Genomic DNA, 14,674 nt, shown 5'->3' on the forward strand with positions numbered 1-14,674 from the left:
CGAGCGTCGCTTTAACAAGTTTTCAATTTGGCAGATTACTTTGAACTGCAGCCAGCAGCATGTGTTGCAAGCAGACAAAGACAATTGCCACTGGGGGCTAATGCTTGCTATAAATATCTATAGCTAAAGTCAGTTGTAGACTTCAAGTAGTCACAGCTGTTGGGGCTGCCATATGTCCAAACAAATGTTGGCAATTTTTAGTGCTTTATTGGCAATCAAGTGGCCATAGCCTCTAATACGTTTAGCCTGCTCATAATCACGCGCCAAGCACCAAGCTCAGACATCAATAAGAGCAACAAAAGTGAGAGAGAGAGAGAGCTGAAGAGTGGACAACCAACAATGGCCAAAGATAAGCTTAAGCAGCAGCTACGCGGCGTCTCCAGTGCTGAGCCCAGACAAGGGCGCTTATTGTTCTTATCTCATTATTACATTTCTATTTACTCGACAAGCCGCAGCACAAGCAGCACAAGGCACAAGGCAAAAGAAAAGAATATGTTAGCCCTGGCTAAGGATACGTTAGAAAAGGAAGGAAGCAAGCAAGCTGAGCCAACGCGCGTGTCTGCGCTTATAACTCTATGTAACAAGTGCACTTAGAGAAATTCACAACTAGAACACATAATTATATAAATAGTTAAATAAATAAATTTAAAAAAAAATACAAAATTAAGATTTTCCAACATTCATTTTTGCACCTAAAATAATAATAATAATTTATTAAGATATAATACAGTGAAAACTTCTTTTAATATCAATCAATCGTTTAAAGCAAAAATATCAAACTAATTTCAAAGCTTCAAAAACTTAGTTTCCCTTAATAAAAAAAATCTATAATAATTTCTAAAAATATATTTTAGAAATTTCAAAGCTTGAAAAACTTAGTTTTACTTAATAAAAAATTTACAATAATTTATAAAAATATATTTTAGTGAAAACTTCTTTTAATATCACTCAATTGAAATTATCAAACAAATTTCATAGCTTTAAGAATTTAGTTTTAAATATTAAAAAATTTATAACAATATATTTTGCTTATATATTATAAAAATCTAGCAATTTATATATCTACATACTTCTCATGTAGATAAAAAAATTAATTCAGAAACTAAACTATAGAAAAATCTATTTTGCTCAAAAATTCTTTTAAATATCTGCATACTTCTCATGCAGTTAAAATAAACTTCAAATACTTTTATATATCACAAACTTAAACTATATAAAACTTAATTTTGCTCCAAACTTTAAGCGCTTTGCGTTTTGAATTTCGTTTATCATTATTTCGCTCACTGTATTTTCCACACTTTCTCCCTCTCTCCCTCTCTCCACCATTGTGAATTGGCTGCCATGTCAGCGAGTAGCTTATTTATATGCGCTATTTGTCTTACTGGCTACGCCAACTAATAATGCTGCCTGCCATTCACTATCGCCATCGCTCATTCGCTCTCTCTCGCTCACTTCCTCTCGCTCACTCTCTTACACATTATGGCAATAGCCTTATCGGCAATTCCTTATAGATTGGCTTAGCGTGGAGTTTATAGCCCACAGGCGGCCACATCCCGAGTTAAATGCAAGTTATTTGTGCTCGCAAATCTTCTGCACTTCCTTGTCTTATCAAAATGACACTTCCGCATAGATAAGAACAGAGACGCTTACACTTTAGTTTGTCTGACTATGGCCATTGTCCACTTCCTGCCTGCAAGCAACACCTGTCAGTTGACAAAGGAGTTGGGGGAGAAATTCAATTTGCCAGCATCATTAACACATTTAGTCAATATAAGCTGTTGTCAATACCCTTGAGACAACGACAACGAGAACGACATCGCATCATTAAAGATTATTATTCATTTTTATGTAATTATCTGCTTACCCAAGTGCCATTACACACATAGACATAGAGAGAGAAGGAAAGAGAGAGAGAGGGAGTAGAAACAAAGCAGACTGGACACACTTTGCTGTCAGCTGGGGGTGAACGTGCTAGCAGCTTTCTTGCCTTCAACATTTCTTTGCTCTACTATTGGCTTTAATGTGTTGGACAGAAACACACAAAGAAAAATAAGATTATAGCAAACTAAAGTTGCTTAAATAGTGTAGTTAGTTATTTGAATTTTGTAGAATTAGGCAACAGAGTCAGCAAATTTGTGATGGGAATATTTTATATTGAAAAGTCATTTAAAGCAAATTGAAGCGAAACAATTTAGCAGAGGTAGTAACAAGTAACAAGTTAACTCAATATTGTCATTATATATGAAAAATTTAAAAAAAAAATTAAATATATATTATATAACAATTTAAATATATAATAATTTAATAATTATAATTGCTTGGGCATTCAGCTTAGGTTATTTCAATAGTTATTAAAATATTATATGGTCAAATTGTTTGCTAAGAATTTAACAACAACAAACCACAAAGGCAGCATTTAAAAATAAATATGCGAAAGGCATCTATTCATAACGTAATTTACCTAACTCCTGGAACATTTACTTTGTTTTACTTATTTATTATTTTTATATCTTTTGTTCTAAATTTTATTTATATTTTATTAACTGCATGTAGTTATTTATTTGCTTTATTCGCTTTATTTTAATTTTTATCTTTTTAAGATTTTTTGAAAATTTTTTGATTATATTATAAAATTTTTCCGAACGAAATATTTTTGAGTTCTCTTTTTATAAAGAATTTCTTGCTTAATTTTTGCTTGTTATTGTATTGCTGTGCTTAATTATAATATTAAATTTGCTTTATTTTAATTTACGCTGTTTATAGTTTATTTACAAATGTGCTCGACTTTGCGCTATTTTCTGTTCTAATTTAATTTCAAAATTTTGCAAACTTAAAATGTTGTGGCATCTAAAGCGCATTCGCTTTCAATTTGTTGTACAGTGTTATATGCGCCATAACTGTGTTGGTAAAAGCATCCTAATGCCCTGATATCTGCCAAATAGGGCCATGAGTTATGGCCGCAACGTGTGGCCATAGCCCTGGCGCTGTAGTTACACTTAACAGCGAGCGAACCCAAAAACACACACACACACAGTACGTGCGTGTGTGTGTGTGAAAGAGTAAACGAGTATATTTAATGCAGCGCAGCTGAACGAGGCAATGGGCAATGGACAAGAACTGCAAAAAGTGTAGCAAAAAAAAAATATAAAGGGCGCATCATTTAAGTTTACGGCAAATGCTGCCAGACGTACGTGTGTGTGTGTGTTAGTAACAGTAATGTAACCGGATGTGCCAACACAATGCTCTCGCACATCCGTTTGAACAGACAACAGCTGTCACACACACACACACAAGAGCAAGAGAGAGCGCTAGAGAGCGAGCGAGCGAGAGAGTTGAAGACTTGCTGCGCTTTTGTTTGCTCTGAGTTGTTAACTGAGCCTCAGCAAGTTGTCAGCGCCTTTCATTGCGCTCTCCTCCTGCTTTCAACTCTCGACTCGACTCGACTTCGACTCGACTCGACTGACAGCCATGGGCGCATTATTAGAAGCAGCAGAGCATATAATAGGGATATTTTCATGCCACAAAAGGCGTGAGTGCCACAAAGACACACATGACATAATTATTAACTGCACACACACACACACAGACACACACACACACACACACACATAGTGAGTGGTGGCGCTTTGGCCATTTGCTTTGCACATCACGTGCTTGTCTCATCATTTCAAGTCTTAACGCCCAACGAGAGACCGAAAAACCTAAATTGATTAAAAATAATCACAACGTGGCGCCAACAGACAGACAGCAACAATGCGCTGACAACAACTTGCGCATTTTAATGCGGATTATAATTATTGATTGTGAGTCTAAACGTGCGTGGAAAGACGAACAGACAGAAAGACAAACAAGCAGCAGCAGCAGCAGCATGTTTGGCTTAAAGCTATTAGCAATTGGCTAAGATCTAAAGCAAGTCTGTCTAAATTGCTAAACAAATCGCTTGAGTTGAGAATAAGCTTACATCAGAGCATAATTCATTTTTAAGTATATTATATTTTATTGTATATACTACAAAATGAAACTAATACTCCAAGTCGCGTCAGACTGTAGGCCTCAGCTGCTCTGGCTACATCAATGTACTATAGAATTAATTCTAAGTTACAATTAAAATAAATAAGTCTCGAGCTGCTTTTCATTTGTAAGAAAATCGTAATAAACATTTAGTATTTAGCTATTTAATTAATTTAGAACAATTGCCAACTAAAAATGTTTGTCAGTATTTAAATCTCTTGCATATAATAATCAATAATTATTTTAAATTATGTATATACGCTAAATTTTGAATCTAGTTTTAAGTAGTTTTAAAATCTCTTGTATATAATCAAGAATTATTTTAAATTATATTTAGACTCTGAATTGAGTCTCGTTTAGTTTAGTCTCCTATTTAAACATTTAGAATCTAGGTATTTAATTAATTTAAAACAATGGTTAGCTAAAAATGTTTAGCCAGCTTTTAAGTCTGTTGTATATAATAATCAAGAATTAATTTTAATTATATATAGAGTCTGAATTTTGAATCTAGTTCTTAGTCTCGTTTAGTTTAGTCTCCATTTAAACATCCAGCTGTCAGTTTTCCCTTGAAGTGCTTAAAATAACGCAAATCTTTCGAATATATTTAATTATTTAAATTTTATATGTATTTTTTGCAGTCAATGCTCTCTTCTCTTCGCTTCTCTTTTAACTGTCATAGCTATTAAGTATTATAGTATATGCAAATTCAAGTTTAGAATTTTTACCTGAGTGCTTTTCACGCTTGTGTTTATCTTATATTTCGAAATGTTTGCCATTTTTTTAAATCTGCTGAATATAAAATTCAAGAATTATTTCAATTGTATAAAGAATGCTGACTTATTGAGTCTAGTAGCTAAAAATGTTGTATATTAATCAAGAATTATATTTCAAATTATATTTAGACTTTGAATTTTGAGTCTAGTTCTTAGTGTCGTTTCAGTTTACTCTCTATTTAAACATTTAGTACTTAGCTATTTAATTAATTTAAAACAATATAATAATCTGTTGCATATAATATTCAAGAATTATTATACAATTATATTTAGACACTAACTTTTGAGTCTAGTTCCTAGTAGCTAAAAATGTTGCCAGTTTTTAAATCTTTTGTATATAATTCAGAATTATTTTAAATTATATAGTCTGACTTTTGAGTCTAGTTCTTAGTCTCTATCTCATAGCTTTATGCTTTTGCTGCTAAGCTAACTTAATTACGCTTTTTATATGTGAACTTAAATAATTTTATTGCACTATACTCAGCACTAACGCTTAAGTTCCCCAAGCCTATCTTTTGCAACTATCAGACGCAGTTTACTTTTTGCTCAAGTTTTTGCTGCTGTTGCCACAAGGCGTTTGAACAGCAACAACAACAATAGTTTTTAATTTACTTGCAGCAGCAGCAGCAAGAAATACGTTTGTTGCTTTGCCTTGCAACGTTTTTAGTTGCTACTGCTGCTGCTAATTATAAACTTTTTTAAGTGGCTTATTGGGAGTTGCCGTCGTCGTCGTCGTTGCAGCTTACCACTTGCGCTGGCTGCTGTGCTTACCACATTGCTTGCGGCAAGCGGCAAGTCATCAAGTGCTGCTCAAGTTTCAAGATGTTGCCATTTTTTTTGTTGTTGCCGCCTTTGTGCGCGGCCTAAAATGCAGCAGCAGAATGAAACTTGTTTAAATTTCTTTTATTAGTAAGGCATTTATTATTAAAAACATTCGCTCTCGCTTTGATAATGAAGCGCTTAAAAGTAGGCAACAGTCTTGGCGCTCTCAAAGGCTTAACAAGCGCTTGGCGCTCAAACAATTTTTTCGCTTACGCTTAACAAGGGTCAACTTTATGCTCTTTAGGCTCACATAAAAGTTTGATTAATGTTAAGTTGTCTCGGCTCACAAAATTTTCTCACTCGTTTTCACTCATAAACGCGCTCGCTCACTCGCTACAAAGTTAATGCTCAGCGCCTTGGCTGCCATAAATCAACATTAAAAGCATAAACAGCAACCCGCCTCGGCGCTTTGACTTGTGCAGCATATTTAACAGCTCCATGGCTCATAAATATAAAATTATAGCATAAAAAATCATAACAGACAAGCGTGCCACACTCACACTCTCGTTGGCTTGCAACATTTACTTAGCGTCATATGTTGATGGATCGCAATTCGATTTTTAGTAGACATTAAGCTCTCTATATGTGTAAACTGCAATCTGTTTGACGTTGCCCTTAACTATAAAACAAATATGCACATAAAACTTGATGACGCTGCAGCGCAACAGCAACTTGCAGCATTTGCACCTTTGCACGCAGTTAAAGTTGTAAGCGTCAGAGGCTATAAATTTATGCTGACATATGACACAGTGAGCAGCAGCAGCAGCAGCAGCATGTGGCATAGGCAACAAGCCAAGCTGCACTGATAATGTATTTCGTTCTCAATTTCTATTTAAAAAGTACAAGCAAATTAAAGCCGCTGCAATTTTTAATTATTTTTGCCATAGTAAAAGCGCTTTGAATTTTTGTGCCGCAGCCTTTCAACAGCGCAGCTTGAAGTCGTTTTTGCCTTTGCTACGCTTTTTCTTTTGCTTTTTTTTTTTAATATCATTTACGCGCTTGTAAAAAATTGAAGACATGCTTTGATGTAAGCTGAATGAAGTTGCTGGGCAAAATGTTGGCAGCTTATGCTGGGGGCCCACAAAAATATGCTACATTTTTTATATATGCACATTTTTTGGTTGGCAAGGTGCAGAGATAGAGACTGGGAGCTTTGAATTGTGCCCCATCAATATTTACTTAAAATATTGCTGCGCCAATTGCGTCACAAAAACAGCTGCGTATGTGTGTGCATTGTTGTGTTGAAGTGGCAGCTGCAGCCGCATAATATTTAATACACTTGCCGCCGCCGCTTCTGTGTAGCATGCGGCATGCGGATGATAAAGTGCGTTCGCCTGGCGTTGTTTTCCATGTGGCAGATTAATCATACAAGGTACATGTATGTGTGTGTGCGTCTATGTGTATGTGTGTGTGTGCTTCGCACAGCTGCTGGTTGCAGCTGCTATTACTATTATTTTTTGTTTCACAGTCATTTGACATTCTATGTTAAATTTCACGCTCTTTGTTTCTTTTTCTCCTGCCTCACTCACACACTCTTGCCCTCCTTGTCCTTACATTATCAGCATAAATTCAAATAAAAATGATGCTGGCATTTATATAGATGTATGTCCATGTGTATGTATGTATGTGTGTGTGTGTGTGTGTGTTAAATAAATGATGTTATAAAGAACAGACAACAACAAGAGCAACGCAAAAAAATAGCAAACGTCAAGTCTGTCGTATAGAAACTCAACTACATTATACACTTTATGCATAAATTAAAATATGTTAGCAGCAGACTAATCTATATTCAATTAAAAACCATATATATAAAAAAAATATAAAAACAATAAAAAAAATTATAAAAAATATTAAAACAAAACTAACTAAGCCGCGACAAAAACAAATAAAAACAAATTATATAAATATATAAACAAATAAATAATTAAAACACAATTTAAAATATAAATATAAATATATACATAAACATTTAAGCGACAATATATATATAATATTTATAAAGAAATATATTATGAAAAAAAATGTTTATGAGCAAAATAAATCAATGATGAAAACATATATTTAAGAAAAATAAGGTTCTATAAATGCAATCCAAAGCAATAAATTAAAAATTAGAACTCAAAAGATTATTACTCATTGAGTTTAAAAGAGGAATTTTAATAGTTAAATCAAGCAGAGTTTCAATTAAAATACTTCTAATTTATTTATTTACAAAATGTTTATAAATAATATGCAATACTAAAAGTGTTGTTAAATTGTTTACGTATTTTGTTTTAAACGTTACAAAATAAATTCAAATAACTATTTTTGAAGCTCAGCATTGCTCTTTATAAACATCTAAGTCTTAAACTCAAACTCAAATCAGTTTAGCTCTAATAACAAATATACTTGGCAATAAAATAGAACAAAGTGTATTTCAAGCTCAGCTGGCTTGTCTCTATAAAATGTAATTTCAGTTTTTGTTGCCCGCACACGTTTGCTCGTATTTTTGGCAATTTTTCTTAGACAAAAGTTGACAACGTTGAGCCTCAGCACGCAAGCAGGACATGCGGCTAGAAGAAGAGCTCATCAACACTTGGGCAGCAACAACAATGAGCAAGATAAAAGCAAATGAAGCAACAAAATGGCTGCTGCCCAACAGTAGCTGCTGCTGCTGCTGCTTGTTTGAAAATTCTGAGGCGTGATTGATTAATATTATTCTCGGCTAATCTAACTTAAATGGGCCGCAATGTTGAAGGCAGCCGAATATACAATAATAACTTATTCAGCAAGTTTTTTGAGCCCAACCCCCAACCCCACCCCCTACTCAGAGAGTACGTTGCGTACATAATAAACACAAAACGGCGACGTGTTAAGTGCACAACAACAAAAAGTTGAAGTTGATCAGTCCAAGGTGCAAACTCAGAGTGTGTTAACCTTGTTATCTCTCTCTCGCTCACACTCTCTTTGCCCCAAAAATTGTTGAAATCCCAGCACGCATTTCTGCAAAAAAGAATTTGTTATGCATACAGCGCCCGCTACACAAAAAAAAAAAATAAATAAAGTTTTTTTTGCAGCCAAAAGTTTATGCTCAGCGCTTTTCTCTTTTGCCTGTCAGCGCAATTTGACAGCCCTGGCAGTTGAACTTGAGTGAGAAATTTCGCCATAAAACTTGGCATATGTAATAAGCATTCATTTGATCAAGTTAAGCGCCCCCAACATGAGAACATGAGAAATGTCTGTTGTAACAAAAAGAAAGTGAAAGTTGCATTTAGGCTTGAGCACAGCTGACAAGTGAAATTAAAACGCGCAGAAATTCTTCGTGCTGCTGCGTGTTATAATAATAAGAAGCTGAAATATTTGACAGGCAAATAATTCGATTTAAGCATTGCGAATATAAAAGAAAATAAATTAACAGAGCAACATAATAAATTGATATTTGCTTTTTGGCATTAAAGTGCTAACATTAAATTCAATTAAAAATTTATATATAATTATTAAGAAATTATATTACAAATCGCAAATATTGTTAAAGAAATTTCGTTCTAAAGCAAATTACATTGAATTCTTTGATTGAAAATTTATAATTAATATTAATTTATTTTCAGCAGAATTTCTGCTATTTATGAAGCAACATTTCTGCTCGCAGCTACTTTTGACATAGAATATTAATTAATTAAATTGCGGGTTGAAAGCATTTTGTCTTTAGCTTTGGGCTGTTTGTTGTAACCCAAACAACAACAACAACAACAACATTCAACTGATTGCCCACTTTGTGTAGTCATCAATAAATGAAATTCATTATTAATTAACGTAAAAATGACAGCAACAGCAACAACAACAACAATGCCATAAAGTTTACTATACGCAATAGTTTGTCAATGTCTAGTTCAACAATTGTTGACAACTGATTGACAGTTGCCTCATTTATTGCGGTCAACAATTTTTCACCTGCCTTAATTAAAATAATAAATGATTTTACGTCAGGCGGCCCAATGACCTTACGGCGTATACTTAATATTTTTGACAGTTGTTTATGCCGCTGCCTTTGCTACCCTTGAACTAATTATTAATGGCATGTAGATTTGGCGTTTGGAATAAGACACCGCACAAGGTTCAAAGTCAAATGAGAAATAAATAATTGCAAGTCAACAACAGCAGAAATTAATTAGCTTATTATTATTAATAAGTTTGAAAGCTAATACAGAAATGCTGTGTTTTTGAAAAGGAAAAAATTCAAAGCGCATATATAAACAATAAGGGAAAATAATTTAATAAATTGCAAAATTAGAATAAAAAATAACTAAAAATAAATAAAAAACTCAATGCTACTTTATTTATAATGTACTAAGAAATTATAAAAAAAAAATTTACTTATTATTTAAAACTACGTAAAAATAAATTAAATAAACAAAATGTTCAACAACTTCCATAATTATTATGTGCATAAGTATTTAAAAGTAAATTAAATAAAATCAAAATTATTAAATGTCAAATATGGAAAAAATGTTTGCTTATTAATTAAATAATAGCTTAATGCAAAATTGTATATCGATTAAAAAATAAAGAAAAAATTATAAAAATTTAAAGTAATTAATTCAAAATCAAAATTTATACTATAAAATAAATAAGAGCAACGTAAAAATAAATAAAATTAAACAAAGCAATAAATAACCAATTAGGGAAAAATTAAAGCTCGCGAAAAACGTTCAATTACTTAAAAAGTAATTAAATTAAAGCAGTAACATTTTTAATTAGGCGTAATCGTAAAAAATAAATAAATTAAAAAAAACTTAATGCAAAGCTAATTTAAATTCGAATCGAAGATTTTTCTTTTGATCTATAAGGAATATATTCTTATTAAAAACTATTATAAAATATGAAATTAAATATAATATTATTTTTCTTGTTCTTTCTAGCTACAACTTATGTTACACTCAATGTTTGGCCCACAGAAGCTGCGAAACGAAACCTTAAGAAATTCCATTAATGAGGTAAATAAATGAAATATTTGAACGGAAATTTTCGTTTTCCCATTAAAACGCGCAAGCAAAGATAAAACCGCAAGTTTCCACACCGACGAGTGCAGAAAAAATATCATTTTCATATTACACACGAACGACTCCACTCGACTCCAAGCTCCGAGTCGCTTTTACACATTACAAGTCAATTGCAGAAAATTTACTTCGCCTGGGCCTGCTCCTGAGCACGAAGCTCAAAAGCAAAATTTTAATTAATTTTTGCCCACGCATGCAGCAGAAGACACAAGCCCTGCCACTGCCCCCCAGACAAGCGTTGGGGCCTGGTCAATGGCATATAACTGTATCTATAGATAAAAGTTATGAAATTCTTGTAATTGTTGTTTGTATTGCGTGGCGCAGTCGTTGTGGCTTTCATTAGCGTTGAAAATCGTTGCACAAATGGGGGGTGGCAAGCAGAGTGGGGGGCAGACAGCTAGATAGAGTGTGTGGCATGCTTCATTGGCTTGTTACATTATTGTTGTTGTTGCAGGTTGCAGGTTGCATTATAAAAAATGCAAAAGCAGCGCCAGGCAAGGCAGCTGCTGCTGCAGAGGTGGCATGCCACTGTATGTGGCAAGTTAAAGCGGCAACCTTTTGCGAAAAGGGCGTGGACACAAGCCGCAGTATTTATGCTGCCACCCCCCACACACCACCCACTTGTGCTGACAACACACACACACACACACATACACGTACGCCCATAAAACACAATCAAGCGTAAAAATGTGTTTGGACTCGTAACCAACGACACGTCAACTTTTTTTTCTCCTGCTCCTCCACTGTTTAAATATTTTAAAATGTTTGCTTAGCTTTTCGTGTACGTTGTTGTTGTTGCTCTGCTGCTGCTGCTTCTTCTTCTTCGTTGTGGCATATTTGCTTATGCCACAGCTGTTGACACTGCGCATTAAAATTGCATGATTTTAATTGCAGTTTACATAACCGCGTGGCGTATGCGCAATATTATTGGCAGGCGGCAACGTTGCGCATACGCAATGTTTGACTGCAAAAACTATAAATTTAGCGCTAAGAAAAATATTTAATATTTTCATGTAAAAATAAATTTATTATATTTAATTTTTATGCATTTTTTGTTTAAACTTAAACAAAAGTTTAAGCAAAAGCTGCTTCTATAAATTAATTAAATAACTATAAATTTAAAAATTATATGCGCAGCCTTTATTATTTTAATATTGCTAACTACAACTTAAAAAATAAAACTATAAATTTTTTTAATTCACTTTTGCTAAGTAAAAATTATATAAATATATTTTTTAATAAAATTTCGTTAAATTCAACTAAAAATTTGGCACATTCTCTACTTTATCAACTCTTTAGCTGCTGCACGCATTTTGCACTTGCCACAGAGTTGACAAATAATTAAATGTTGCACATTTGTTGGCATTAGCGAGCGAAAGCAACAAAAGCTTTTCAATTTCCGCTGTGTGTTTTGTGTGTATTTTTGGAAGCAATTAAATGATATTTATTTTATTTTCGACATGCACGCACTCAAAGTGAATGAAAGAGAGCGAAACGCACAAATCCCAGAACATTTAATTTAATGAAATAACAAACAAGTTCCGCTAGCGCGACCATCAAAGGGGGTAAAGTGGGCGTGGCAGCGCGACAAACAGCGCTAATGGCAACTTTAATGTTTTTAAGGCAAACCTAAGCATGTGTGTGTGTGTGTGTGTGTGTGCTGGGGGCCAGGAGCATAAGGATGCGCATAATGTGCAAAGTTTGCGTCGCAAACTAATTTCAAAGTAATTACGTAGCACAAAAGTGTTGATATTAGACTGCTGAGAATAAGCAGAGATAGTGACAGCCAGCGACTAAAGCAAAGAAACTGAGACAGAGAGAGCGCCGAGTGTGAGAAAGAGAGAGAGCAAAGCATGCGGTAAACAGCTGCAAAAACAAAATGACAAAACGTCATCAGCAGAGCCAACAACACAACATTAAAAAATATATACAACCAAAAATATATATAACTTATACCCTGTAAAATGAGTAGAAGACAGTAGAAGTATAAGACTGTTATTAAAAGTAAGTGCTGCTTTTTATTATAAATAAATTATGCCGAATTTCTGTCAAAGTTTAAGCAAAATTTATGCTTAGAGGTTCTTTCACTACAATTAAATAAATATTAACTAAAAATAATAATAATAATAATTTAAAAAAAATAATTAAACAAATAATAATTTTGTTTATTTATTCAACTGTCTAAAGATCTATAAAAATTTAATGCAAACGCTGATTTTAAATAAATCAAATCAAACTTTCTTTGATTTTTTGTAGAAGCTTAAGCAAAATTTAGATTACAAAAATTTTCACTATAATTTTTAAATAAATAATAATTTTGTTTGTTTATTTAACTGTCTAAAAAAATATAAAAATTTAATGCAAACGCTGCTTTCAATAATTTTATCTCACGCTGCTCAAATTATTTAATAACAAATTTTAAGTTTAAGCAAAATATTTTTCCAACAGTTTGAGCAAAATAAAAGCTGCAGCATATTAACTTAATTTTTTTAATACATTATATTAAACTTCTTAGGCGCCTAAGCATTTAAAAATATTTTTGTTACGCTGCTTTTCAATAATTTTAGCTCAAATTTTCTAATAACAAATTCTAAGCTTAGACAAATTATTTTTCCAACCTCTCAAAAAACTATTTCTGCAGCAATTTGATATGCAAAGCTTGCAGCTAAACCAAAACTGCACAAATTTTTTATGCAAAGGGTATCAAACAAATAAAAATAAACTTTTACGTCAAAAACTGCAGCAGCCAAAGCAAACGCTCAGTTCAGTTCTTGTTGTTGTTGTTGTTTTTATAGTTGGCGCTTAGCCACAGCCAAAACGTCGTGTCAACAGGCAACATCATCAACTAAAACAAGCCAAAAATGCAGCTGAAAGAGACAGCGATAGAGTAAAAGAGAAATAAGTTGGTAGCCATGGCAGCTTTTGACTTTAATGTGAGTTGGCTAAAATTAAAGGCAAAGAAACTTTTCCATGGTTTTTTTTTGTAGCTCCCCAGGCGCTTGGCCTAAGTAGCTGGCAGACAGTTTTTGTATTTATTTGTATAATATTTTACAATTTTATAAAGCAAACGAGTGAGCGAGTGAAAAAAGAGAGAAATCAAAGCTAGAACAACAACTAGACTGCAGGCGTTAACAGGAAGACAAACAAACAAACACACACACACACACACTTAGAGACGCAGACAAAAGCAAAGTCTTAGCGGAAACGGAAGCTGAGCGAGCGCCTGGCGTATGAACAAAAACAATAGGAAAAGGCAGCTGCAGCAACAAAACAAAACAACAAAGCAGACTCACACACACACATACACGTCTTTAATATTGCAGCTAAAGCATAACAATTTTTATAGTTAAACAAATATATTTTTTATAACAAGCTCTCATAGCAAATTACATTAAAACCAACACCTAGCTAACTAACTGTACTAAATATAAAAAAATGTGCATAAATAAATTAAGTGCTGCCAGCAATTTTTATAGCCACATTTTTTACGCAAACACGCAAAAAAATTTAATTGCAATTGAACAAATAAATTTTGCACGTTAACGCGTGTGTGTGGGCGCACAAAAAGAGGCGTGGCTTGCACGCAAGCAAAAATTAAAAAGTAAAGTGCTTTTTAAAAGTTGTAAAGTTAAAATGCAGCAACGAATACGCTTACGTATACTTAATATTTATTTGAATTAAAGGTAAAGCTTAAAAAAAAATATAAAGATAATTTTAAGAAATAACAAATTTTTTATAAATTGAAATTTTGAAATTATGCAACTGATTTTATGATTTCTGGAATTTTAATTGCTGGGCAAAACATTAATTTATTTTTATTTAAAGAAATAACAAATAAAAAAAAATTATTATAAATGGAAACTATTAAATTTTGAAATTATGCAACTGATTTTATGATTTCTGGAATTTTAAATATTCACTTTTTTTTTAATTTTAAGAAATAAACAGTTTTTGGCATTAAACATTTTTTTATAAATTGAAACTATTAAATTTGGAAATTATGCAACTGATTTCTGGAATTTTAATTGCTTG

Source organism: Drosophila busckii, chromosome 2L (genome assembly GCF_011750605.1).
Source record: "Drosophila busckii strain San Diego stock center, stock number 13000-0081.31 chromosome 2L, ASM1175060v1, whole genome shotgun sequence".
NCBI classification, from domain to species: Eukaryota; Metazoa; Arthropoda; class Insecta; order Diptera; family Drosophilidae; genus Drosophila; species Drosophila busckii.